At 41.3% G+C, this 24,668-nt stretch overlaps 1 protein-coding gene and 1 long non-coding RNA gene across 17 annotated transcripts in view; one reads left to right on the top strand and one right to left on the bottom strand.

Annotated features, from left to right (window-relative positions):
* Positions 1-24,668, top strand: part of ZNF521 (zinc finger protein 521) — a 229,877-nt gene that overhangs the window by 149,175 nt on the left and 56,034 nt on the right. The gene's annotated exons all lie outside the window — the stretch shown is intronic.
* On the bottom strand, positions 16,740-22,976 carry LOC147655470 (uncharacterized). The gene is made up of 2 exons (XR_015287067.1): positions 22,666-22,976; positions 16,740-21,840 (listed from the first exon to the last, which is right to left on the bottom strand). It is a non-coding gene; the product is annotated as an uncharacterized LOC147655470 (long non-coding RNA).

The raw sequence follows: 24,668 nt of genomic DNA on the forward strand, positions 1-24,668 counted from the left end.
AACTGTTGAAGTTTCAGATACAAAGGAATTGTTACAACAAGCATAAAGCTGATAACCTTTTGAAGAAATAGATGAATACAACTGGGAAACAGGGCCAAATATTTTTCTGTGAGAAAAAGGGAGAAAATGTTGGATGCTGTTCAGCCCCACATGATTTCCATTCCTGCCCTCCTGCTCAATCTTGACACAGCCCTGTAGTATGCACTGTCAGGTTCACCAGTGAGGGTCTCCTCTCTGCCCATCTTTTGGGGAGAAAGGCACTCTGCTGGGCTGCTGAAAAATTAGTTAACTTTTCCCACCCCTCTTCAAGGACAAATCATGCCTCAGCTTCTGATGGGTTCCCCAGGCTCAGAGATGTGGCATTACTTACTCATGACCCTTCTGTGATGGGCACATCTCCACCCTTAGCCTACTTTCAGATTCCTTTTGTACTCATGTCCAGAACTCTAGGTTAAAGATATCGTTACCTATAGCTGACAAATGGACACTATGTGGATGGTATTACCCCGGGCACTCTGTTCCAAATGCATTGTGTCTAACAACAAAACCCCCCGTGAAACTCATAAAATTACCAATTTCACAGTTGACTTTCTTCCTGCTCTGCTCTGTAGCCTTCATACTCCTGGCCTGTCTCCACACACTGCAGGAGATGATGTCGGACCAAACCAGCAATGCTGCATTAAAAAGGTTCTTGATATAAACAAGATCTATCTTGGTACTGATTAAAACGTCTGTAGATTTTTGCCTTATCTGGATAAATCCTTCTGATGTGCATCGTCTGCCATTATGCAGTAACAATCACCGTGGTGTCCAAAGAGGGGGTTTATAGGGGCTGATTTTTGATTCCACCCCTGTACACCGCACACTCATGTACACAAAGTGCGGTATTGCCTTGCGCGGGTTACGTGTGAAGAATTACATCAATGGCCATACTGGGGTTTGGCCTTTCCTGCTCTTTGGCATAGTTGGAGGTGTAAACAGCGTTACTGGCTGCTGTAGCTCTCACCTGGAATCTCAGCATGTTGCAAAAAAATGAATTAAATCTCACAACAGGGCCCCGAGGACTCTTATTTAAAAAAAGGGGGCTGCAAGAGCAGGAAGAAGAAAGGCTTTTCCATGTTGGAAGTTGCTGCAAAAGATTGGAGGGTGTAAATTTTTAGGGTGTTAAGTATGATTTTACCCTGTCTTTCCCTGTGGATGCTCCTGGGGCACAGGGCTGGCTGGCAGTGTAGAGAACTAATGGGCAGCAACTGCCTGCTAAGGGCATCCAAACACGGGGTTGTTGTATTGGGAAGTTGCAGCCTGGGATATTTGGCTGGTAGCTTCCCTGTGGTGACAAGCCCAAGATGATCTAAGCAAATCACACAGTGAACCATCCAGGCCAGTTTAGAGTCTTGAAGCTGGGTTTGCTGATTCTGTTTTCTGCTTCCTGTATCTTTTCCAGAGTAGTAAAGGGCTTTTTGCTGTCTACTGTATTAATAGTTTTCATATCTTTCCTGACTACCAAGCTTGCCCTGGGATGTTGACTTTTCACAACTGGCTGTTACTCTGATGATGTACTGTATTATCTACTTACTTACATCTGTCCAGTGTATTTTTTTCCCGCATCCAACTTTTAAGGAAGAGGAGCAGAAGTATCCTGCCATACTGTTCTCCTCAAATAGTCTTTGGTGGCTTTTCTACAGGGCAGTTTAAATGTCACAGGTGGCTTCACTGTGACTTCTCCTGGTTTTGCCAGTCTTTTTAAAGACTACTTCTTTGAGGATGTGTCTAGTCTACTAAACTTTCTTTCCCTTTTAGGATTGCAGGTTCTCTCTTCCCAAAGGATGTCCTCAGTTACATTTTTTCCCTTGTGTCGGCTTCCCTTACCTTGCCATTCACAGTCTCTGTCCTCAACATGCACCTTCCCAGTGCCACCTACTGTCTTTCAAAATAATTTTATATTTCAAGTGTGTCTCTTTCCTACAAATTCCTCCCCTTTTCTAGCTTTGATCTCCCTATTGTTCTCAACATGGTCTTCAGAGAAATCCTTACTTGCTCATCTAATTTGGAGAGTAAGCTCCACAGTAGAGGGAACTTGGTGTTGAAGTACTGGTAAAAATACAAGCCATCAGTAATCATGTGGGGGCTGGCACTGACTTCCACTGCAACTAGACAGAAACAAGAGTTAGCAAGTGAATAGTTGTTCCCTTTACACAGTATCTGGCCATAAAGAATGCATCAGGCACTAAGCATAACAGAGTGCAGGCCCTGAGCAGCATTATCACAGGTCCCCAATAAGCTTGGTGCTTGTAGATTTTGTGATAGAATCCAACAGTCTTTAGCCATTTTTCACAAATTACTTTGCTGGTACCACAAATACTGTGAAAAGCTTGAGCAATGCAACATTTCATGTCAAACCCACCTCTTTCTTCCATTGCTCCAGCCATTCCACAGCACACAAAGAACTGCCTATAGCTCTCTGCTCTGCACTCATAAATAACAGAAATTGCCATATTTTTATAAATTTGGAATTAACATGAGCTGTTATGTAGCAGTTTCCCCAAAAGTGACTTTTAGTCCACCCAGAGTCTCCTGTTTAATGGCACTATAACTTGCCTAAAATATTTCCAGGGCTGTCTTCAAGAAACTAGGTGGTGTGAGGAAATCCCTCACCACTGAAATGGGATTAAGAGCAAAGTGGGTTAAACAACAGAGTACTGACACAGGTTCATTTAGTTACCATCACAAGATCTGGCCACAAATATATTGTGCATTACTCTACCGTGAGTTATCATGGCTCTGACCCCTCTCGGGAGATCCCCATGCCACCACTGTATTAACGACTGCATCTGCTTCAGAATAACCTTATTAGCTTGCCACAGCTGAGCCAGTAATCTCATAGGATTTTTGTCCCAGTCCCTTGTGGGGTGTGATTCTCTTCTCCTTGAATCCAGTTTGATGCCCAAAATTTAATAAGTTTTCTTGGACCCTCTGCTCTCCCTCCCCCTCCCCTTTTATCATCTGCTGTAGGGACCATGAAATCCCCAGTAACCTCCCCAAATGCCATCAATAACTCCTGAAATGCCATGATGTTTGGTGCTTCCTTAGACAAAAAGCTATGTTAATTAGGTAGGAGGAATTTTTTGTCCCTCTTTTTGATTCAGATTTTTGCCTACGCATCTTGTACCAAGCACCTCCAGTGACCGGTGCAAAGCTACAGAACCCTTACACATACCTTTATCTATGTAAATGTTGCCCTCCAGTCTGAAACCTTTAAGTGGCAAGTGAAATCTATCATGGTGTTCTCATAACATGTGAGCAGCTCTGTGTGTGATGAGGAGGGGGTGGGTACAGGGTTTTGTGTATGTGTGTGTGTGTGTGTCTCTCTCCTTCCCATCTGACTGAACCCTCAGCCTGCTATTCCTTGTAATCTGCATCACTTGATCGAGAGGCACAAACGATACTGCACACAGCAAGGTGTCTATATAATCATTAACTCTCTCGCCCTCTGGATAGGACAAATGATATACAAGCCTAAACTCGCCAGGGGTCTTCTTTGGGACTGTGTCCTGGGGGAATCTTCTCCTATGAGTTAATGGAGTATTCCTAAATGGGCTGACTGCTTTCCTTCTGTGTGCCAGTTCTTTCCCAACTTTCCTTTCACAACCTCTGGCATCAAAAGCAAAGATAACGCATTCATAGCATGTGCTTTTTTTCAAGATCCATGCAAGGAATAGCAAAGCCATTAGCAAACCCTTTGAATAGAAAAATCTGCTGTAACATGATCTGCAGTAGGCAAACATTTAACCACAACAGTGTTTAGATTATCCTTGCCAGGACGGAATAAACGCCTTTTAATTCTCTCTTGAACAATCCTTGACTTCTTTCTCTTTCCCCCTCTCTCTCTTTTGTTTTATTTTTACTGTGTTGGCCTATTTCTGGTAGAATTCTTCCACATCATTGTGGGTTACACTTGTTTTGACTGCACAGCTGCCTTCCCATCTGAACTGACTTTGGCTTGCTCGACTTCCAGCCTGTAATGTTTGCAGCTTTTGAGGCTGATATTAGGAGGAGTATATGACAAGTCCGTGGGTAAAATGGAAAGGGCACCTGGTGGGGAGTTTGGAGCTGTTCCTAGCCTACTACCTGCTTTTTTACCTTGGATGAGTTACAGTACCCTGGTGGTTATAGTTCCCTCTCTGTAAAATGATTACTGTGATATTTAAATTCTGGTTGTAAGGAGCTTTGAGATGCGCAGCTGTAAACACTGTCTAAATGCTGTTAAAATTGAACTGGCCTCCTTGGCTCAATGACTAGCTTTAGCTTTCAATACTATTACAGCCTGTTGTCATGTCCCATCACCCTGAAGAATGCTCACCATCATTCCAAGGCTACTCTCCCAAGAGCACCAAGGGAAACACTTGAAGAAGGTCTATAGCAAGTGGTGCTGCTGCCCTGCCATCACCACTTCACTTATGCTCCTTTTCTGTTCCCTCTTCTGTCTCAAAGTCCTGTTTGGCAGGGTTGGGATGGAATGCATCTTACCAGCTCTCTGTGACAGGGTATCTTCCTTTGCTACAGCTGTCAGGTGTGCATTTAATAAGGATGGGAGAACCCCTGAATGTCATCTTGACACTCATAAACTGTGTTTGAGCTAAGACACTGTGTATTCTGTTTGGTTCTGGAAAAAACAGTTTTTTGGCAATCAAGCAGGAAAACAGTACAATGAATGAAATATATTTATTTCCTGTTAATAATCATGAAATATGCTTTTTTTTCCCATCACTGGAAGGCTTCTCACCCTTGATAATATTCATCCTCTCTCCTTTCTCTATGTACACTATCTGTCTCTTGCTGCTTTTTGGTTTTTCTTGACCATTTTATCCAGAATTTATGTATTGCTTCCTTACTTTGTGTTTGCTTGCTTGCTTGTTTTTTCTCACTGGCACAGATAGAGGGTTACCAGGTATTGCTTTAGCTTGTTTTCCAAATCTACTTTCTCTGTTATTTCTTTTGTATTGTTTCAGTGCTTTCCTTTTTTTTTTTTTTTTTTTTTTCCTCATTATTCTTCCTTTTCTCATCAATTTTATCTGCCAGTTTTTTCCCTCTTTGCATATTTTCTCCTCTGGTGATCCCATCTTCTTTCCCCAGAATAACCAACCTCTTCCTTTTATTTTTGTCTACCTTTCATTCTCTTGATTACTCTTTCCAAAGGTTGATGAATCTAGCTTGCTCTTGAAATATTTAAATATTTAATAACAGGATGACAGCTATTCCCAAGACACTTGTGTCAGCGGACAGACAAGAACCCCCTACCCTTCCAGTCTCCCAGCAGGCCTTTTATGCACTAACATATACCCAGGAAACAGGATTGCTGAGGGGAAGGAAAGGTTGCAGTTGAAATTAAGTCCCCTTGAGCCATCTCTAATTCCTAGTCGGCTGAATGAAAATATTCAGACATGTAATTCCTTCAGCGCCTTTGTTGCAGGTGATAGTAGAGGCTCTTCCTTTGTGCCTAAGTGCCTCTTTTCTCTTCATGACTGATCTGGCCCTGTTACTAGCACACATGAGAGAGAGCTAAGGTTATTCTGTGCTTTGTTCCCTTGAGCTCTTTGACCTCACATAGTTATGGTCATAGCAGGGACATCACTGAAAGTGACCTCCCCAGCCTCTGCCTGACAAGACCCCCAAACTTTCTCCTGGGCAGTAACTGGCCCTCTATCTGTGCTACACACCTTCCTGCTGTAAACTTTGGATTGAGCATTGGCATCTTTCTTTAACAATCCCCTATTACTTCCTCATTACGTTGATACCAGTAGAATTGCAAACTTTTCTGTCTTGTAGCATTTATTTCCATTTCCCCTTCTTTCGTGAAAAAGTTTGTCTTATATTGTTTTGTATATTTAATGGGCTGATACAGAGAACACATGGTAGAGAAAAATAGACATTTGGACTTCTGTCTTAGGGAGTTTTTTTTCCTTTTCCCATCAGCAGATCTTTTTTCCTATGTAGTTCATGTAATCCCCTGAGTTGTTTGAAGCCTCCGTTAATAATCTCACTGGTATTTCTCCACACTTACAGCTGTATTTCCTCTATTCTTTTGTTTTCCCATAGCTGGTGGCAGGAAAGGGACAGATATTTTCAAGATATGCCCATCACTAACTCACAGCTCAACCCAATTGATGAAAGGTCCCCTTTGAACTAACTGCCAGACAAGTCTTTCTCTTCAGCCCAGGACAAGAGGGATGACTAGGAGTCATATCTAAGATAGTAAAACATGTCAAAATGGCAGCTGCTGAAGGAAGGCAAACCCCTTTCCTCCAGAATCATTTCCATATCTCTGGTAGCATGTTTATGCATGTAGTTCTGTACCAGTACTTGTGCCCCCCCATTAGCTATTCTGGACTTGGGTCAGTCCTCCTTTCCTATTTTTTTCATGGCTTCACCTTTGCAAATTATACTATGCAGAAAGCTTACCAAGGTTCCTAGATGAAGAGCAGAAATCAGCCTTTCCTCCTCATTTCACTTTCCTTTTCTTCACAGACAACTTTTGTATGTGCTATTTGTCAAATGACTGACTTGTAAATGCCTTTCTCTGCCCTCCAAAAATCCCCCGGATCCCATACAAACAAACCAAACCACCAGATACATTAATGTATGGAGAAAATACATAATAGTTTCTGTGATAAGTAGCCTCGTGTCGTAGCATGTTTTAGTCCTTGAAGACTGGGAGTTAGGAAAAACATTTCAAAACGTTGGGATTTTCTCAAACTACCTACTCTGAAATGGAAGAAACATTTCTGAAGCCCAGCTTAGGCTGCACATTTATGGTTGGAACCAGAACCAGATGTGGCAAAGCAGCATTTGCAATAAGTGCTCATTGTCTGCTGCTGTGTTAAACTCCTTCACCCCCACATTCTGTTCTCTTGCTTCAGCTAATGATTCTTTCCTGACTCCTTTAATTGGAAGGTGGAAGTCCCCTCCTGTACACCCCACACAACATGTCAAGTTAAACACAAGTCACCTCCATTAGTGCCAGTGGGTGGGGGGAAGCACAAAGGAAAAATATAACAACAATTCTGCTCAAGCCTTTGAAGTGTTAGACGATCAATCTGTCTGCTTGAGTCTGATTCTGAATCCCTCTTTAAAATGCATCAAATGTTTGAGCCTGAAGTTCTGTCCTGACAGCATCTGTGAGTCTCTGTGGAGACATCTGCTCCACAGTTTCACAGACGCTCTCTGTGTTCACATGAGAAGGGTTTGATCCAAAGGCCTAGCCAGAGTGAGACTGTGCAGAGTTGTAACTAGACAGACAGTTTTAGCAGGGTCCTGTGGAGTCTCAGTAGCAAAGACCCTGTGGAGCTGAAGTACGTGTTCTGTAGCAAGGGCCAGAGGTTTTTTTCTGCCTTTCAACTAGACTTTTCTCCACCAAAACCAAAATAGCTACAGGGACATATACTGGGGAGAGGGGAAGCAAGGTGCCATAGCTCCTTGGATGCTGTTAATAGCAGAGTTACACCATGGCAGCAATAATGATTAAAATGAAGCTGCAATTGTTTATTATTGAAGAGCTAGGAGCATTTAGGTTTCCTCAAAGTAAGTAAGGCAAATAATTCTGGAGGGTTAGAAAAACTGCTTTCCTTCTACTGTCACTGTGTGGTTCCTACTGTACTTGGCTGTTATCTTACAATTAATGTGAGAAGTAAACCAGAATTGCTATTTCATCTTGTTCAAACTTACATACACCATAGATGTTAGTACTCAAGAGCCAGGAATTGCCTTTTACTATGCTGTATGTATGTAGCACCCTTAGAAGAGATACTCTAAAGGCTTCGTGTTATGACTTAGCACCATATAGATTTTCCAATAGCTTTCCTGGACAGTTTGCAGTGTCAGTAGCTTTTCCATCACAATGGTCCCAGAGACCATTTTAGGCGAGCAGTACTCGGTAGCTGTGGGTTTTAGCAACAGCTTTAGTAATTGTACTGTTTTCACAAATACCAGCAGCACATTAAAAATAGGCTAGGGCCATCTTTAAGGGTTATGAAATAATCTGAATTCAGTCCTTGTGAAATTAAATCTGCAGTAGTTCAGACCTATGGGTGGAACTGTAAGAAGTCTTCTGAGATGGTAGCTTGCTTTATAGGGCAGCCTTCTATTTACTGCATCACACAGCAAGATAATCACTTGCTGATCTGTCATTAGTGCCATTACTTAAAAAAGGAATCCTCTTGTGTGTTTGCTTGCTTTAGGAATCATGGCTTATAAACCTGACAAACCAGCAGCATTAAACTGTAACCATAAATAAGATGCAACTTTTTACTCATTATGTATTTGAAAGAATATTTTTTGACCAAATTCATAACTCCTTTATCCATTCATTTTGTCATGCATTATGATCTGAAGTCACTTAGAGAATTGGTGAATTATTTCTTCCTTTTTTGCCATCTCCAAGGGTAGCAAATTCAGAAAAATCATTTTGGTTCCTGTTATTCACTGGTAGCCAAAGCTGTAACCCAAATGAGGTGGGACATCTGGTAGCCTCCTCATTCTTCTGTCTACACCTGCAAAATGCTGTCTAGACTCTGCTAGTTTCAGAAAAGGTGGGACATGTGGAGGGAGTGACTTCTAAATTTAGGATCAGGGGAAACAACAATAAAAAGCAAATAAATAAAAGCTATGGTAAGAATATGTCTCCAAAAATTGGGAGAGTATTCTTTTTAAAATCCCCTTAGTTTTCCCTCAGTTTCTTAGCACAGTTGTGTGTACTGCTGCCAATCTCACCACACAGCAATGGCTCCTTCCTTTATCTTTTGTGCACTACCCAGAAAAATAGCTGGTGGGTTTCTTCATACTCCCAGCTCATGATATACTCAAAATGATGCCTTAGACTAATAATATGGTGTTTTCCATAAGCTCCTTCTTAGCTCAGAACACCACAGACACATTGAGGCGATCAGCTATCAGTGAACACTGGCATATAAAGCAGAAGTCTTCCTCAGTCTCAAGCACAGCAACACAAAATATAGTATTTGAATGGAAATGCAATCCTTCCTGTAATGGTAATTTGGAAGCTACTAGTCTTAAGTAAGGGTTGTTCATCTTCATGAAGTTGCCCTGCCCTGGGTACTGCTGCAGCATCAGTCACTTCTGCTGTAGCTGTTCTCCTCCCCCAAACAGCTACAAATCACAAACAAAAGCAAAGGTTTTTTAAGCCCTAATTTCCTTCGAGACTTACTGTTCACAGATCCTAGCAGAAGTTTTGGCACATCCTGAGCCCCAGTCAGAATGACTGGAGTCAAGCAGATTGCAGGTTTGAAGGGATACATCGCCTCCTCCAAAAGGCACACCGTTGGGAGGGCAGTCAGCCCTCAGCCTGCTGCCAAAGCGGGGGCTACACAAGCCACTCGAATGGCCATTCTTCTGGTTAACACAGAGAGCAGATTTTCATTTTATTTTCTTTCTTTTTTTTTTTTTTTTCCTGACACACACAAATGTCTACTTATTCCATTTGGGAGATGGATATAATCCGTAAAACTCAGTGCACATAAGCCAGATGGCAGATCTGAGTAAGTTGTGACCAAAAACTTTTGAACTTTAGCCCAGTTCCACACCAGTGGAAGATGTGTCCCCAGTGAATCTGGTATCTGTGCTCGTTCAGCATAGCTAAGAAGGGCACAAATAAGTCCTGTGCAAATAATTATGTTGGATCAGTTTATGCCTAACATTTATATATACCCGCCTAATTGAATTGAGTGTCTAATCCCAGGGTTCATTATCTATTTCCCTATCTAAGTTTTTTTTTCCTACTTATGTTCAGCACCCAGCTGTCCCCACCTCTAAATGGTCAACCATTGCCCTGTAAAAGGCTAAACATCAGCCTCCCAAACCTGTATCATGGCACAGCAATTTTCTCATCAAGGGGCCTGTTCCTGACACTGGATGAAAGTAGTTAGGAGAAAAACCGCATGGAAGTCTGAAAGGATGGAGTGTTACAACTCACCTCAGAAGGTGAGAGTAACCCAGGTTCTTATTAAGAGATTCCTTGGGATGGATGATCGGCGTTTGTATATATGTAGAGTTTATTTTAGAACAATTTGGTCACAATGCCAAGCAGATATGTAGCCATTTTGGTTATTATTATCTACAGTAATACAGGAATATGAAAGCATAAAAATATTACTCAAGAAAATGTATGAGGGGAAAGAAAGAAAGAAGGAGAAAGAAAGGATAATAGTAGAAATATACCACCACCTGTGGATCCAGCGATAAGACTTGATTGTTGCAATTTAGATATCCTTTGGCCAAAGCGATGGTCTTGATCCACTGGGGGTGGGGAAAGCTCACAAAACACAAAGTCTGATGGGTTACACTCAAGTCCAAGTGAGAACCCCCAGGTACCACCCCTGGATGGGGGTGGTTTTAATCCTCTGGTGGAAGGCCTCAGAAATAAGTCTGGGGCTGCTTTAGGGGTCTCTGATGATTTATGACATCTTCTAAGACAGGACAACTGCCTCTGATGTCAGGTGTGCCAGTTATGCCCCAGCAGACCTTCCTTGGGAGGAAGAGTTACAGCACTGAAGGAATTGTGTAAGGGAGAACCATTACTATAATAACAAGCACCACCCCACCTTGTAGGATCTGCCTCTTATCAGCCTCAAACTTCAGACTGTAGCCTCCCTTTCTGTCCTGTGCTAATCCACCTCACTTCTTCCCCCTCGGGGGTGCAAACCCACACCTCCACAAATGGGCAATTGCTTAGGGTCATTAACCATGAACAGTTCAGTCTCTCACAGAGCACGAAAGCCCTCCTTGACAGGTCTGCTGGAGAGAGTTTAGCATGATAGTCAGGACATGGCATTGCTGCCTTTTGTAGTAACCAGAATAAAGCAATAAAAAGATCAGTTAAAATGCTTGCTGGAAGTTATTGATAGAAAAATTCTTTCTGCACGAAAGATTATAAACAGAGCTTTATCTCAGGATAGATTTGTTTTAATTTGGCATTGATGTATTTGATACCTGGTAGGATCAAAGAAAACGGAATCAAAGAGTGAAATAGAGGCAGAACTGCTTCTCTGAATATTGGCCTCTTTTATAGATACAAAATCTCAGGACTAGACTGCTCAAATTTATTTGTACTGATGTTTGTTTAAAGATCAATATTAAATAAATTGGTCTGGAAGCTATAGTCATAAAGCAGCTGTCGGACTAATGTAATCCCACAATGCTATTTTGTCTACTGCATGAAACCTGGTTAGCTGTGTACTTCTAATAACATGTGGATATCTAGTGAAAAAGAAAATAGCTGAACTGGATTCGGTATACTTGGATTAGCTATGTACATATCCATTTATTTGAAATTTCACCTTGCTGACCAGACTGTATATCAAGCCCAACTTTCAGATTTTCATGGTAAATTTCTGCTTGAATTTAAACAGTTGTAATAAGGATTTTATGCTGTCCACGTTGAAAGAAGTAAGAGGAGATATAATTGTAAATCTGCCTGTTTTGGCTTTGGATATGTAATAAATCTCCAGTGTCTAAATACATACAGTTTATGTGTTTGATAGTAAATACAGGTTTCTTTGCGGCCATTCTTCTGTGTTTCTGTTGACAATTTGCAGGGATTTTCTCTGTGATTTCCCTCAATGAAAACAAGAAGAAAGGAAATATTTCAAAATGTAGGGCTGCTTTGCATTATGAGAGTCACATGAAGGACCTCTGACAAGCCTAAGATGTGTTTGAGAGGCTGTCAAAAATGCTCTGAGCCAAAAATGAGATTTGTTTGTACAATGTAAACCAGTTTATCTAGAGGTCCAAGGGACACCTGAAAGCTTTGGATAAGCAGTTTTGGATGAATTCAGCAGCTGTTTTAGAAGAGCCTGCCCTTCAGGTTCCCCTCACTGGTCAGAGATGAAAAGGCAATTGGTGCCTCATCACCATGCTGAGATATAGGGAGCCTGTAACACACCCCCACTGACTTTGCCTGTCCACACCAAAGCTCTTCAGAGACCAGTGCACTGAGTTCCAGATGCCATTGGTGAGAAGCACCCCAACTTCTTGTCCCATTTCAGACCCAGATGTCCCAGTACAGTAAATTCTTCTACCCTTGAAAGCCACCATCAGCCTCACTCACTGGGGTGCAGCTAAGCCCCTCCTAGTGACACACTGAGGTGGGAAGAGGGCATCTGCCTTTTTTTTCTACAGCCCATGCTTTTAGGGTCCATCCACCTTACTTGTGTGGCTTAAATAATGTTTTCATGAGTAGAGCTGAGCAGCTGAAACTGTAAGTAAAAGTGTCTTCCTGAATGTGTATTCAAGGGGCAACTGATGGTTTCCTAAAAGCTTCAACACCCTCATCAAAGTCACATCATGAGTGTATGGATGTGTCATCTCAGTGTTGACAAGCGGATGATTTGTGTGTCAGGATCACAGTGTTTGCCCTCCCACACCACAACCTTGGCTGTATTTATGCACTCTAATCCAGCTTTACCAGGAGTGTAGACATGCCTGTGCATATTCCATGGAATGAATGTCCGTAGGTGTTAAAAATGGACCTTTGTTTGGAGACACACCCTGAAGCACATTTGCAATCTGAAGAGCAATTTGTATTTAATTGTAAAAGAAGATGTGGTAAGAAAAAAATTATTTTTCAGCAGCTGTAACAAATTTAAATATTCCTGCCTCCTGAAGAGAGTTCTACAGTAATTCCCACTGCTCAGGAGACCATTGCTCATAGTTTTTGGGGATGCTAACCAACCCATCATTACTGGTTTTTCTCAGCTTTCCTAGTGATTGCCTCTGTCTTCTTGGGCAAATCACTTAATTGCTTTGAAATGCAGCTGGTCACAACATTAAAATGGGGACAGTGAATACTTTTTGTTGGTATGTAGAGCGTTTGGGGAATTTGTGTGAATATGACTTTTGCAGATTGTTTTGTGTTTTTGTGTTTTCACGATGAAAAATACTACTGCACAGAAAATACGACAAGAGAGCAGAGTATCCAGGCATGTCTGTGGGGGAAAACATGCATAAAGAAAAGCCCCAGATGACAGTACAGCCACCTGCAGCCCTGTACCAGGCATGCTCTGAAACAGCAGAATCCTGTCACTGTTGCAAACCACATCGTGATTTGCAGATGTCCAGCTCGATTCTGCAATTTATATATTGCTTACACAGCAGTGACTACCTGTCTGTAACCATGCATCTACAGATAGCAGAACCTTTTATTTCTTGTCTTTTTTAGAGATTAATTGAGTGCAATACAGATGGGACATTACCCCAGTGCATTTCTCACCCTTGGAAATTCAGGAAGAAGGCTAGGTTTATAGTCTGGGTCATAATCAGGAAATGGCTTAACAAGGGGAGCAGGGGAAAATGGAGGTAGAGGAGACAATCTTTCCTTTTCATGAAATCAATTCTGTAATGTAGTTTAACTGCAGGTTCTGCAGCAAGGAGCAAAATCTATTTTCCAACTATTTAGGACTTTTAGTCCCTAGAAGCCTCAGCCATGGAAATGAGGAAACCTGTTTACTAACATAGTGTGCTGCCACTCCAGCATGTTTTAAACGCCGTGAAATGAGAATACGTAGGCTATGAATTTGTAGATATATGACTGCACGCTATATGTATAGTTCCAATTTTTGTAACAAAGACGTAAAACTTAAAGCAGAAATGTGGCTGATTGTGCTGAATTATTACTCCAAGATAGATTCATCAAATCTCCCAGCTGTATAAGACAGGGCTTACTAATGAAGTTCCCTATCAAAAAGAAAAGCCTAATTTTGATTTGGCTTAGGTAATGAACTTCTTTTTCCTGGTGTGATTATCTGCATGGGGTGGCTAAAAGAGTAGCAAGAGAGAGTGCGCTCACAGAAGCATTATGCAAAATGTCTTTTGTCTCTTTTTGCTGGGATATATTAAATTTTCAATGTAGTCTATGTAATATAAAATTATGATAATGACTTTTGGCCCACTGTGAAGGCAGCTTGCTGGTCCTGAGCATGTGTGTCTGGCTTGAGCACTAGGATACACTGTGGGAGTTGCCTTTTCTATTAACAAACCTCTAGATACCTAATGATGAATTTTCTTTCACCAAATGTTCTCCTTTTGTCTAAAATACAAGCATTTTCTAAATTGCTTTTGAGAAAAACAAGAGAGGCAGAGAGGTCTATGGCAATGACAAGGGATGTTGAAACAAAGCAAGGAATACAGTTAGCATCATTCTTGCAATTAGAAACCAACCAAAATGTTGTTTCATGTAATAGTGAAAATGTTTACTACCTTACTGAAATAAATGACGGCATTACATTAGTGAAGGAAAAAATCAAGCAATTTTCTCATAAAATGTCACTGCAAGTTCGGTAGCATGAAACTTGACAGTCAAATTTATTGCAGGTAATTGTATCAACTTTTGCTACCCATAGTCTCTTCAGTAATTGTTAGATCTTTCTCCTCTTCCACCCTTCTTTTCCATTCCTCATCAAAAAAAAAAGCCAAACAATGAAAAAGATTGATATGTGCTCTGATTGTATTATCATTTATTAAACAAGATGTAAAATCAAAAATGAATGTTTTAAATAGGAGGAGCATTGTAAGCTGAGTGTAGTTCACAGTTATCTTGCAAGAAAGATCCTTTTCTATGTGGAAAAAAATATACTAGCAGCTTGACATGCAATTTCTGTGTTTTTCTACATTTCTGTGTTTTCTCCCTATTGTCAAAGTCAGTGGGACAAAACTCAGAGTCCAAACCTAGCTGTGCTTCCTACACTAAACTACGGTGGTCCCCATGTGACATCACTATGACATTGTTATCGTGGTGTCATGCTCACTGGATTAAAATTTCAAGGGACGAATGAGCTTCAGCAGTCCTTTATCTGACTGGACCATAATAGCTAGAAAAGAAATGTAATGAAACGTACACCGAAAACAGAGATCTGATGCTGCCACCCAAACATCCTTGGCTGAGCACAGAGGAGTGGGCTTCAGCAGATCTCACAGAGCAGAGCTGCAGAATCTGGCCCACATTGTTCAGGCCTGTCATATTATTAAGGAGATTATTTTTCAAAGTTTCCCAGGAGAGCTGAGCTGCCCCGCAAGGCAGCTCCAGCCGGTAGCTTTCTGTGGCATGTGTCAGGGAAAGGGCAGTGCTGCGGGTATTTACATACCTGATGATCACAACAGAATGATCTCTGCCGTGTGCCTGTTTGCATGGACTTGATTTTAATTTGGTGAAACAGGTTAGTTACCAAAAAAAAAAAAACCCTTTAGCTTTTGCAGAATAATTAGGATTACTTTATGTCAAAATCTGAGGGAAAAAAGATGAAGCAGAATGCAGTGGAACATTAAAAATAAAAGCCTCATTTTTAATTTTCTTATACTACAGAGAGCCAACATAACCTTTAGCAGATTAAGAGCAAATCTCTCCAGAAATGGAATCAAGCCTTCTTGCCTTCTTCTCTTCTTCTAAGTAAAGAGTGCATTGTAGGTTCTGCAATGAATAAAAGCTCTGTGAATAGCTGAGAACACATTAGTAGGTCTAAAGGTTGGGAATGTGTGCAATTAATTAATTAAATTATTATACAATATAGCTTGTAGCAGTGTAAGCCTGCATTCCTTTGACCCTCCTCTCTCCTTAGCCCTTATTGCTTTAAATGAAGACATATAGGAATGATGCCTGTCTCTTGCTGGCATTAGTTATAGGTTTCCCTGTGATACACATAATCAGACCCTTTCTCCTACATCTGTAAATGTCCTACTGATCAGCGGTACAGAAAACCTCTCAGCGGCTGGCATTTCTTTGTAGCTGCCAGTAATCTCCGACTGTAATCTTTATTAAATCAGTCCTTTAGTTCCTGTGAAAACCATTTCCTTATTATGTATAGCTATTTAGATTTCATTTAAAAATAAATAATAAAACCTTCTGAGACATATGGCATTATACCACAGGTGTCATGCCCTTCGAGGCCGCCTTGTGCATAGCAATGGCTGCGGATCGATGAGAGAGCTTGAAGGCTCTAAGAAATGAGTCTGCTGAAAGTTCGAAAGGTGGAAGTCTCCAGTATGTAATGAGGTTATGTCTGCGTTGCGCTCACTTTCCTACCAGTCGGGAGGCGTCGTACTGCTCTGCTCGCATGGCCAAAAAATATTGTTCTTTTGGTTACTACCCAAGCTTCCATATGTTACCACTTTCTGTTTTTTCTTAGATGCAGCACTTAGGTAAATGCTGAGTGGATCAAGCTACATGAGGTTATGTTCAAATGGCAGAAAGAACAACTCTTGGCAGCCACCTTCCATGTTTTTATCCTTAATTCTTCATCTGTGTTTTATCAGCTGAAGCAGACAGCAGCAGATGAGCAGAAACTTCTCTGCGTAAGAACTTTGGAAAAGTAAAACTGGTCATTTTTAGAGCAAATGCATGTGCTGCAGTTAGAGCACTCCGGAAATACCAAAGTAATTGTTTAAAATGTCTTTATCTGGTGGTGTCTCATTTTTAACAGAAATTGTGAATTCTTCCTGGATATTTTCTAATCTCATAAACACCTTTTGGTGTTCAAAGTAGCCCCTTTTTCTTTCTTGGAATTGTTTTGGTTGGGGTTTTTTTTTGTTTTTTTCTTTTTACTTCACTTCTTGATCAGTTTATTTTACTGTGAGATTGACTCAGTAGTTTTAGATCTTGCTTATTGCTTGGTCACAGACGGTTGCACAGCAAATGTATCCATTTCACATGTTTCTTCATACAGAGATGGTTAGATCTATGTAATGTGCTTCGCCTTATCAGAATGCAGAGCTTTGAGTCATTCTTAGAATTTATTTGTGTAAGGAGATTTCATAGTAGGGTGGGGGGCTTTTGACCCATTCGTGTTTGGTATAAGCACTCACCAAACACATTTCTGGGTTTTTGCCTCTGAGTGGGATATTTTGATGGAGATTCAGGTCCACAGAGCTCTGTTCAAATCCTCTGGCAGTAGCACCACTGTATTTGTATTAATGTATCTTCTGTTCTTGTGAGTAAATGGCTGGCATTCTGTTTTTGTTGGTCTGCCAGCCAAACTATGAAGTGGTAATTGAGTCTGTTTTAAAGTGGAATGCTTTAGACAGTGCTTTAATTGTACTCGAGCCAATTCCATAAATATACACTCTAGTATTAAGTTATTTTCTACTATAAGCACTTACTCAGAATCCATTTGTATTGCGTTTAGTAAGTTTGTTTCACTTGTCTTTAAAAGAAAAAACATTTCTGAAACTCCTTCCTCCCTCCTGCATGCTTTTAAATTACAAAGCAGGTGCAGGTTTTTAAAAGTGATCTCGTTGTTCTTATCAAAATGGTCCTGTCCCTCTCTGCTCCCTCTATCCATGTGTGGAAAACGTTGCATTTATTATCACACCCAGTTTTATGCATCTTCCAGATGATTTAACTGAACTGATGCTACGGAGGATATGCTGACTGGCACTTTTCCCATACCTAATGTGTTAACAAAAGCCAATAGTGTCAGTTTTAACAGTTTTAGTTAAATTCCCATGATGCTCTTAACAAACGTTGAAACCTCTGCCATGTCTTACCCTGACAGATTCCCTGCCGTCATTGCACACTTAAAATAAATGTCATCCCCAATCAAAAAGTTCACATTTTTTCTGACAATATAATTTCTTACTTTGTTCCTGTTTTATCTCTTTCTTCAGCACAATAACCCAAGGATGCATATGTTATTTCTTTAAAGTGTTTTGTGCCATCTTTTATTGTTAGAGCTGGAGCAGCAGCAGCAAGTGAAATTGCCCCTTCATTTGACTCAGTGCGAAAGGAAATTTGCAGAGTGGGGCACGTGGAACAGGAATTGTGCCTCCTAGGGCTAGGTGATAGTAACCCAATGTGTTTGGAAGTGTGCTGGGTGGCAGTGCATACCATGATCCATGAGTAGGGAATTCCACATGCCTGGAGAGATGCTTGTCAAGCAAACATCACCCTTCCCTTCTACTATTTGTTTCACTACCTCCCTCTTTCAAAGACAGTTTTTGCAGTGGGTAGAAGAGAGAGAACCCTACAGAACACATTCTAGCCTCTATAGGTTACCTTGGCTATATATTAGAGCTTTGAATTGGCTGGAATATTCTACCTGTGAGCTCATGTATTTATGCAAAGAGAAGCCCCTTTGTGAGCAGCAGCAGCATCTCTTTGATCTAACCTGTGCAAGCCATTATGGCGAGATAGTAGGCAGAGTTTTTTTAATTATTGCCTTATAGGTACAATTGGCACCTCTCTCTTTCCCTCCCTCCCCTCCTCTCGCCGTGTCTGTCACGCGCTCAGAGACAGAGCGAGGTGGCTTTCACAGCAGCTGGTTAATTTCCCTGGCTTCACACTACTGTTTAATGATCCGTTTCTCCTGTGCCACCTCTCTCATCTACTGAAAGATAGGTACAAATTGTACCTATAAAAATTATAATACAACCCTGGATTATCTTTGTTTTTCAAATTGTGATCATCTGAACTGAGGTTTAATAGTTTTTCCCTTTCACAGTTCTTTAGAAATAGCCAAGAATAAATCACTATGTCCAACACAAAGCATTTTGGTGTAAAGATTTTACATTTGGGGCATTTGGCAGCCTTTCACATGGTTGGTTGTTTTTGAAGGTGGAAGATAAATCCCATGGAGATATCATCCAAACAACCGTATGGCCACTAAGCCAGCCTGCAAACCATTGCAAATGGCCAGATATGCTGGCAGGTCTGGATATCAGGCTGCATCTGTCTCTGGGCACCTCAGAAGACCTTGTAGCACTTGGTTCTGCTTGAAAGAGATGGGTAACAAATGTCTGTGCAGGAATGACATGGAAGGAGTTGATCCTTTCTGGGGACAAGGGAATCAGCTTCTTAACGTCCCTCCTGGAGTTCTGATCCTATCAGTGGTGGGTAATAGGAAGGGGGCATTGTCACCCACACCTAATGAAGCCTCACTTAATGAATTGCCCTCTTATCTCTGGGAGTGGTCCAGATCAGGAATTGCATATTATAATGGAGAACCAGAGGGAAGTTTACACCACTACTCACCTTTTGTTATGTCCCTTCCAGGACTCAGCTTCACTCCCTGGGAGATGCCAATCCCTTGCTTTTGAAGAGTGCTCAAAAATATGTTTACAATTTCTCAGAATATGGGAGCATTTGTGATTTCTGTGAATTTATTTATTTATCTGTTTTTAACTAAACTCTTAACTGGAAGAATATCAGGACAAAAAAAAAAAAAAATTCTGTTTCAACACAAAAGCAGGGTAAATGTTGGGACCGTGTTAAAGGGGTGTCCAAAATAAATAATCTCTAGGGAAAAAAAAGTCATGAACGCCAAACAAAAAGAAAACAAAGCAGAGTCAGTGCAGTTAAAGAAAGGTTGCACATTTGAAACTGCAGATTTTAATTCAGCAGGAAGCCTTCTCTTGAGTATTACAACAGAGTTTAAAGGGACCTCCATAATGATTGATATTCAGTAGATTTTCATGTGTTTTCAAAGTTTCTTTCTTTAAGGAAAGCCATTCACATGCCTGATTAGTAAGCAGAGAGCGACCCTTCTTAAAAGCTGTGCTAGGAGGCTGGGGAATTCACGTAATTTAGAGAAACGTGTTGGACAGAGGGGTTTGGAAGTGAAGGTATACTGTCTTCCTAGGAGTAATGTACTAGAGAATCCTCATTCTAAGGCACTGTATTTTCTGTACAAAAATACTGAATCACAGTTTGGTGAATTTAAATACCAGGTTTGAAGTCCTGTTATAGCTAGCATGCTTCAGTCCGTTTCTAAATGCCACTGTTGCAAACAAAACAAATGGAGAAGTAATTTCAGGCACACAACCAGGAAGCATTTTAGGAGGAAATGAAACTGCATTTAGATGTTACGGCCATCAAAGCCAAGACAGGACAGGGAGAGTGGAGAAAGAAGTTGAAAGAGAGCCAGAACCAATGCCATTAGCCATACAGCAACAGTGGGAAACAATTTCACAGATTTTGTTATCCCATTGCGAGTTTCATACTTGTCCTTCTCAGTTTCCTAGGGAAGATCTCACATCAGTAACTTCTCCCACCCTCATCTTCTTTTTGCAGTGTAAGGGTAAGACAAAACCAGCTACGACTTATCCTTAGTGACCTCCTCTCTCAAGATACCCTACTCTGCATCCTCCTGCCAATGAAAGCCAAGAACATTTTGGTTCCTCTGTTCCCCTGACAGTCCCACCATAATACATATTCCTGATTTCCTCTTTCAGAGCACAGTGCACATAGAGGAGGTCATACCCTGCTAATCAGTAAAGCAAAAAACCAGAAGGCACTGTCTAATGAAAGCATTGTAGAGCAAGGAAGACCCTCTGCAATCCAACCACATGAACAATGCAAGGATAAAATTTGACTGGAACATTTATCAAAGGGTTGAAAATTATAAATAAGTACAAAATCCACCTGTAAAAAGTAGTAGCCAGGAGAAAGAGGGAGGATCACTGAATATGTTTTTCACAGCAAGTTGTTGCCCAGGTTCTGCTTGAAATTCAGGCTGTTTATAACCAGCAATCCTTTTGGAAATTGCTTTGAAGAAAGCCTAACGATTGGAGATTATCGTAAAGCCAGATTTCCATGAAAACCACTTCAGTTGCTTTTGGCATTCATAGATCTTCTTTGCTTTGTGACCTTCCACCCCAAGTAGGTGGTGTTCCAAATTCAGGCGTGCGCTGTAACTACACCTTTAGCATCAGATGGCTGTTCCAGGAGCACACAAGCCAGTGACTACTCTGTGGTCGGTTCTAGCTTTGCACAGGTATGACCCTTCGGAATAACTGAATTTCCACATGCTGTAGTTCCTCCAATTCTTGTTCAGACACCTTTGAAACGTTTTCATGCTGACCAGCAAATTGTTGCAGCCCCAGATGAGTGTTCAGCAACACTGTGGTCTGTTTCCTGTACCTTCCTTTCTGTTTTGAGCTGTGAATGTGACTACACTTGGGTAAGAAACCTTCTTCACAGTTTCAGCAGGCTCATGATTGCAGCATGTCAGTAGTGTTTCTTTTGTCTCTGATCGGCCACTCACATGCTTTCTTGCAGCCATTATTGGTGTGTGATACAGCAATCTCAGTGAGAACACATGGCTTGCTAAGATATAGCAAGAGGAGTATCCCAGATTATTTATGTTTACTTATCTTTCTCATCCTCTAGAAAGCCTTTTCTCCTTGGCAAAACTGATGATTTTCAGTAGTATTGGGAACATGTGTTCAGGATGCTTTAATGAATATAGAAATTTACATAGTATGTGTTTCTTTTTCCAGACATAAGCAATTTATGGTTATCTATTATCAGTGTAACAGTATTTTCAGTAGTCCATCAGTCTAATTTCTCTCATCAGTATGATGTATATCTGTATGATGTATATAGCAGGATGTATTATACAAACAGAGATGTGCAAGAAGTGAATACTTGGTCAAAGGCACATGGATACAACAGAATGACACTCTGTCCAGGGAAGTTCAGATTGGACATTAGGAAAAGATTCTTCACTGAGCAGGTGGTCAGTCACTGGAACAGGCTCCTCACAGCACCAAGTCTGTCAAGAGTTTAAGCAACATTGGCAGGACGCTCTTAGTCGTAGTATTAGTGTTAGGTAGTCCTGTGAGGAGAAGTGGGCTGGACCTGATGGTCCCTTGTGGGTTCTGTCCAGCTCAAGATAATCTATGATTCTCTGTTGTCTGTAAACAATCTCATACAGGATATGTGTTACACAAGCTAAACAGAGGTAGTTTTCAACCTATTACCTTGACCACAGTGCAGGCACATCAGCTCAGATATATAGTCCTTGCTTGTAAGGCCACATGCCAACAATATTACCACTAAGTTATCTGGAAAAGGAAAAAATCACCCATTATAATTTATTTCCAAAAATCCTGGCTGCTGTGCATTTTCTCTAATTTTTGTTTGTTTGGTTGTTTTGTTTTGTTTTTCTGATTAGTGCTCTGTGTTTTTGATTTTCAAGCAGCAGAAAAGAAAAACATCACCAAATTTGCTCTGACTTTTGTCTGAGTAATTCTTAAGCATTGTATCCTGTAAAATCTATTAAAAACCTTCACACTTCTAAAAAGGAATGTGGAGAAGTATAATCTCTCTACAGGGAGTGGTTTTAACAAGGCTGAAATGTATACAAATACACACACATATAAATGTGTACATATATGTACCTACATGTATATATATTCACTTTGTGGAGCAAGTACACGTCCGTACATTATTTTATAAAAGTGGGCAGGGTTTCAATAGATAGATGAATAAAACAAGTCCCAAGTGAAAAAAGAAAATATAGATAACATTTTGACACAGAAATGAAATAATAACCTGGCAGAAATGATCTTTTGGGGTCAGAAGTTGCCTTTGCCTCCAACAACTCTGCCACTCTGCGACAAAACAGGGAGCACATTTTCCCTCCACCTTTCAGTCGGCTTTGCAATCAGCCAGGCCCTGTGGGGAGGGAGGGGGCTCCCTACTGTATCTTCCTTCATCAACATGGCATCTCTCAAGGGGCCTGCACTGAATCTGTTAAGATTAGCTGTGCTCCACATTAGTGACAGGAGCTGCCTGTCTCTCTCAGGAGAACACGGTGGCATGGTACTGCTTCCTGTTTGAGCAAAATCAAGGCTTTAATTGCAAGGATTTTTTTTTTTTTTCATTACCTGTTAATTGATAAATCATGCTCGCAGGTCTGTGAAATGAGCCACATTGTGAGCAGTCTTCAAGGTTTCTCTTCCTCCTTCCCTAAAACCAGCATATATCTAATACTAGGAGCAGAGCAATAATGGCAGGGAAAAGCTTCAATCCTACAGGACCCAAACAAACAGGTCTTAAAGCAGGAAAAGTGGGCTTGGGAGCCTGTGCCTTCCTCTGATGTAGGTCCTCAAGTGATGCTGCTTCAGCTGGGAGACTTTGCGCCATTGCCTTCCATCCTGGGGTAACAGCAAAGGCAGGTTTTGTAGCCCTACTTCCCAGGCTTATTCTCAGCTGCCTGGATTTTGAGCTGACCCCAGCTGTAGCTTGGCATGGGCTTGGCTAGAGACAGCAGCAGAACTGGGAGGTGGAAAGGTGAATTTTAAGTCACCTTCATGCACCTGTGTGGGTATGTGCAGCTGCTTGCACACAGACACAGCTTCTTTCGTTCATGTTAGCCACAGCTATGGATCAGGCCTTTGATCTAAAATCAACAACAAAAAACGAGCTGGGCATTAAAGTTACCATCTTCAGGAGGCACATAAAACATGCATTTTTTTAAGATTTCTTTTGTCATTTCTGTCCTTTTATTCTTGCTTCTATTGCAAGTAGCAAGAGGCCACTGTCTTGGGAGGAACAGTAAAAATCCTGAGTACAGTGAAATAATTTAGCTGATAATTCCCCACTGTATAATTTTCTACGCTTCCTGCTAGCTGACCTTGTGGGCTCCTGTCAGGTTGCTAAGGGAAATCCAGCAGGACTCCTGCGCTGCTCCTCTACTTTTAAAAAAGTATTACAGGAAAGGAGGCATGTTTATGTCAGCTTAGTTATGTGCGTATTTGATCAAGTGGCATTCTCTAACAGTTTTCCTTGCCTTTTATTTTCTTTCTTGTTTTAAAATTGGAGTGATAGCTCTGTAGAGAGGAGCTTTTCCTAGATAATCCCTTGGCATTTTCAGCACAAGAAACATCACCGAAAAGGTAGGGAGCAGGCACATGTGTGAGCAGGAAAGGTAACGAGTGTAACTGGGGTGTTTGAGAAAACTGGTGGAATTGTATCCAACACTGCCTGTGTTTGGTGTCTTTATACAAAGGGAGGGCATTGTCTGCCCTAAACAATACCAGTAATGAGGGACAGGAGCATTAAGGTTACTGCTGCCAGGTCATACCACCTTGGTAGTGTGAGCACAGCTGTTAAGACCTCCTAGATGTTTGATGACTTGCGCACAAATGAGTCTGGTTCCCATTCCGGTTTTCGGCAGACAAATGTTCCTCACAAAAACACATCTGCCGTGGGTGGTGCTTTCATTGACTGTAGCACAGCAGTGAGGACACAGGCTGACTGCACAGAAATAGCTCTAGGTAATATGGAGATGGCTCTATACTGCTTCTAGGTGGTCCCTCTCCGGACCGAGGAGGCTTGGATGGGAAGCACGGGCAGGAGGCTAGCACTGCTGCTGCCTGTGCTGTGCCTGGTGTGCAGAGAAATTGAAAATGTTGCTCGCCAGGGCTATCAATCTGGCACCTTTGACATCCCTCAAAAATAAATGAATCTGTTGGAATGGATTTGGCTCATATTGCAGTTTTTAGTGCCATGATAGCTGTAAAAATAAAACTTCAGATCTAGGCTGTGCTGTGGTGCCATGATGTGCTCTGGTTTGGAATTTTACATTCTGAGGCTTGAACTAGGTTCTTTTTTTTATTTATTAGCATCCTTTAGGTTTTCCAACTTATAATGGCAGAGTAGCCTTTGGACCTGATGCCAGGCCAGAGAAACCAGGCTCATCTGAGGAACCCAGATTGTCCCTGTGGCCTCTAACCATATTACAGGATCTTCAAGGTTACTCATAAGGTGTTTTGGCATGATAGACACTTCAAGCAGGTGCAGCCGTTGCCTCCACTGTGATTTTCCCTGACCTAGCAAAGTTTCCCTGCACAACTCTTACAGGAAATAACAAACCATTGATTGGTGT

Source organism: Cyanistes caeruleus, chromosome 1 (genome assembly GCF_971803275.1).
Source record: "Cyanistes caeruleus chromosome 1, bCyaCae1.hap1.1, whole genome shotgun sequence".
NCBI classification, from domain to species: Eukaryota; Metazoa; Chordata; class Aves; order Passeriformes; family Paridae; genus Cyanistes; species Cyanistes caeruleus.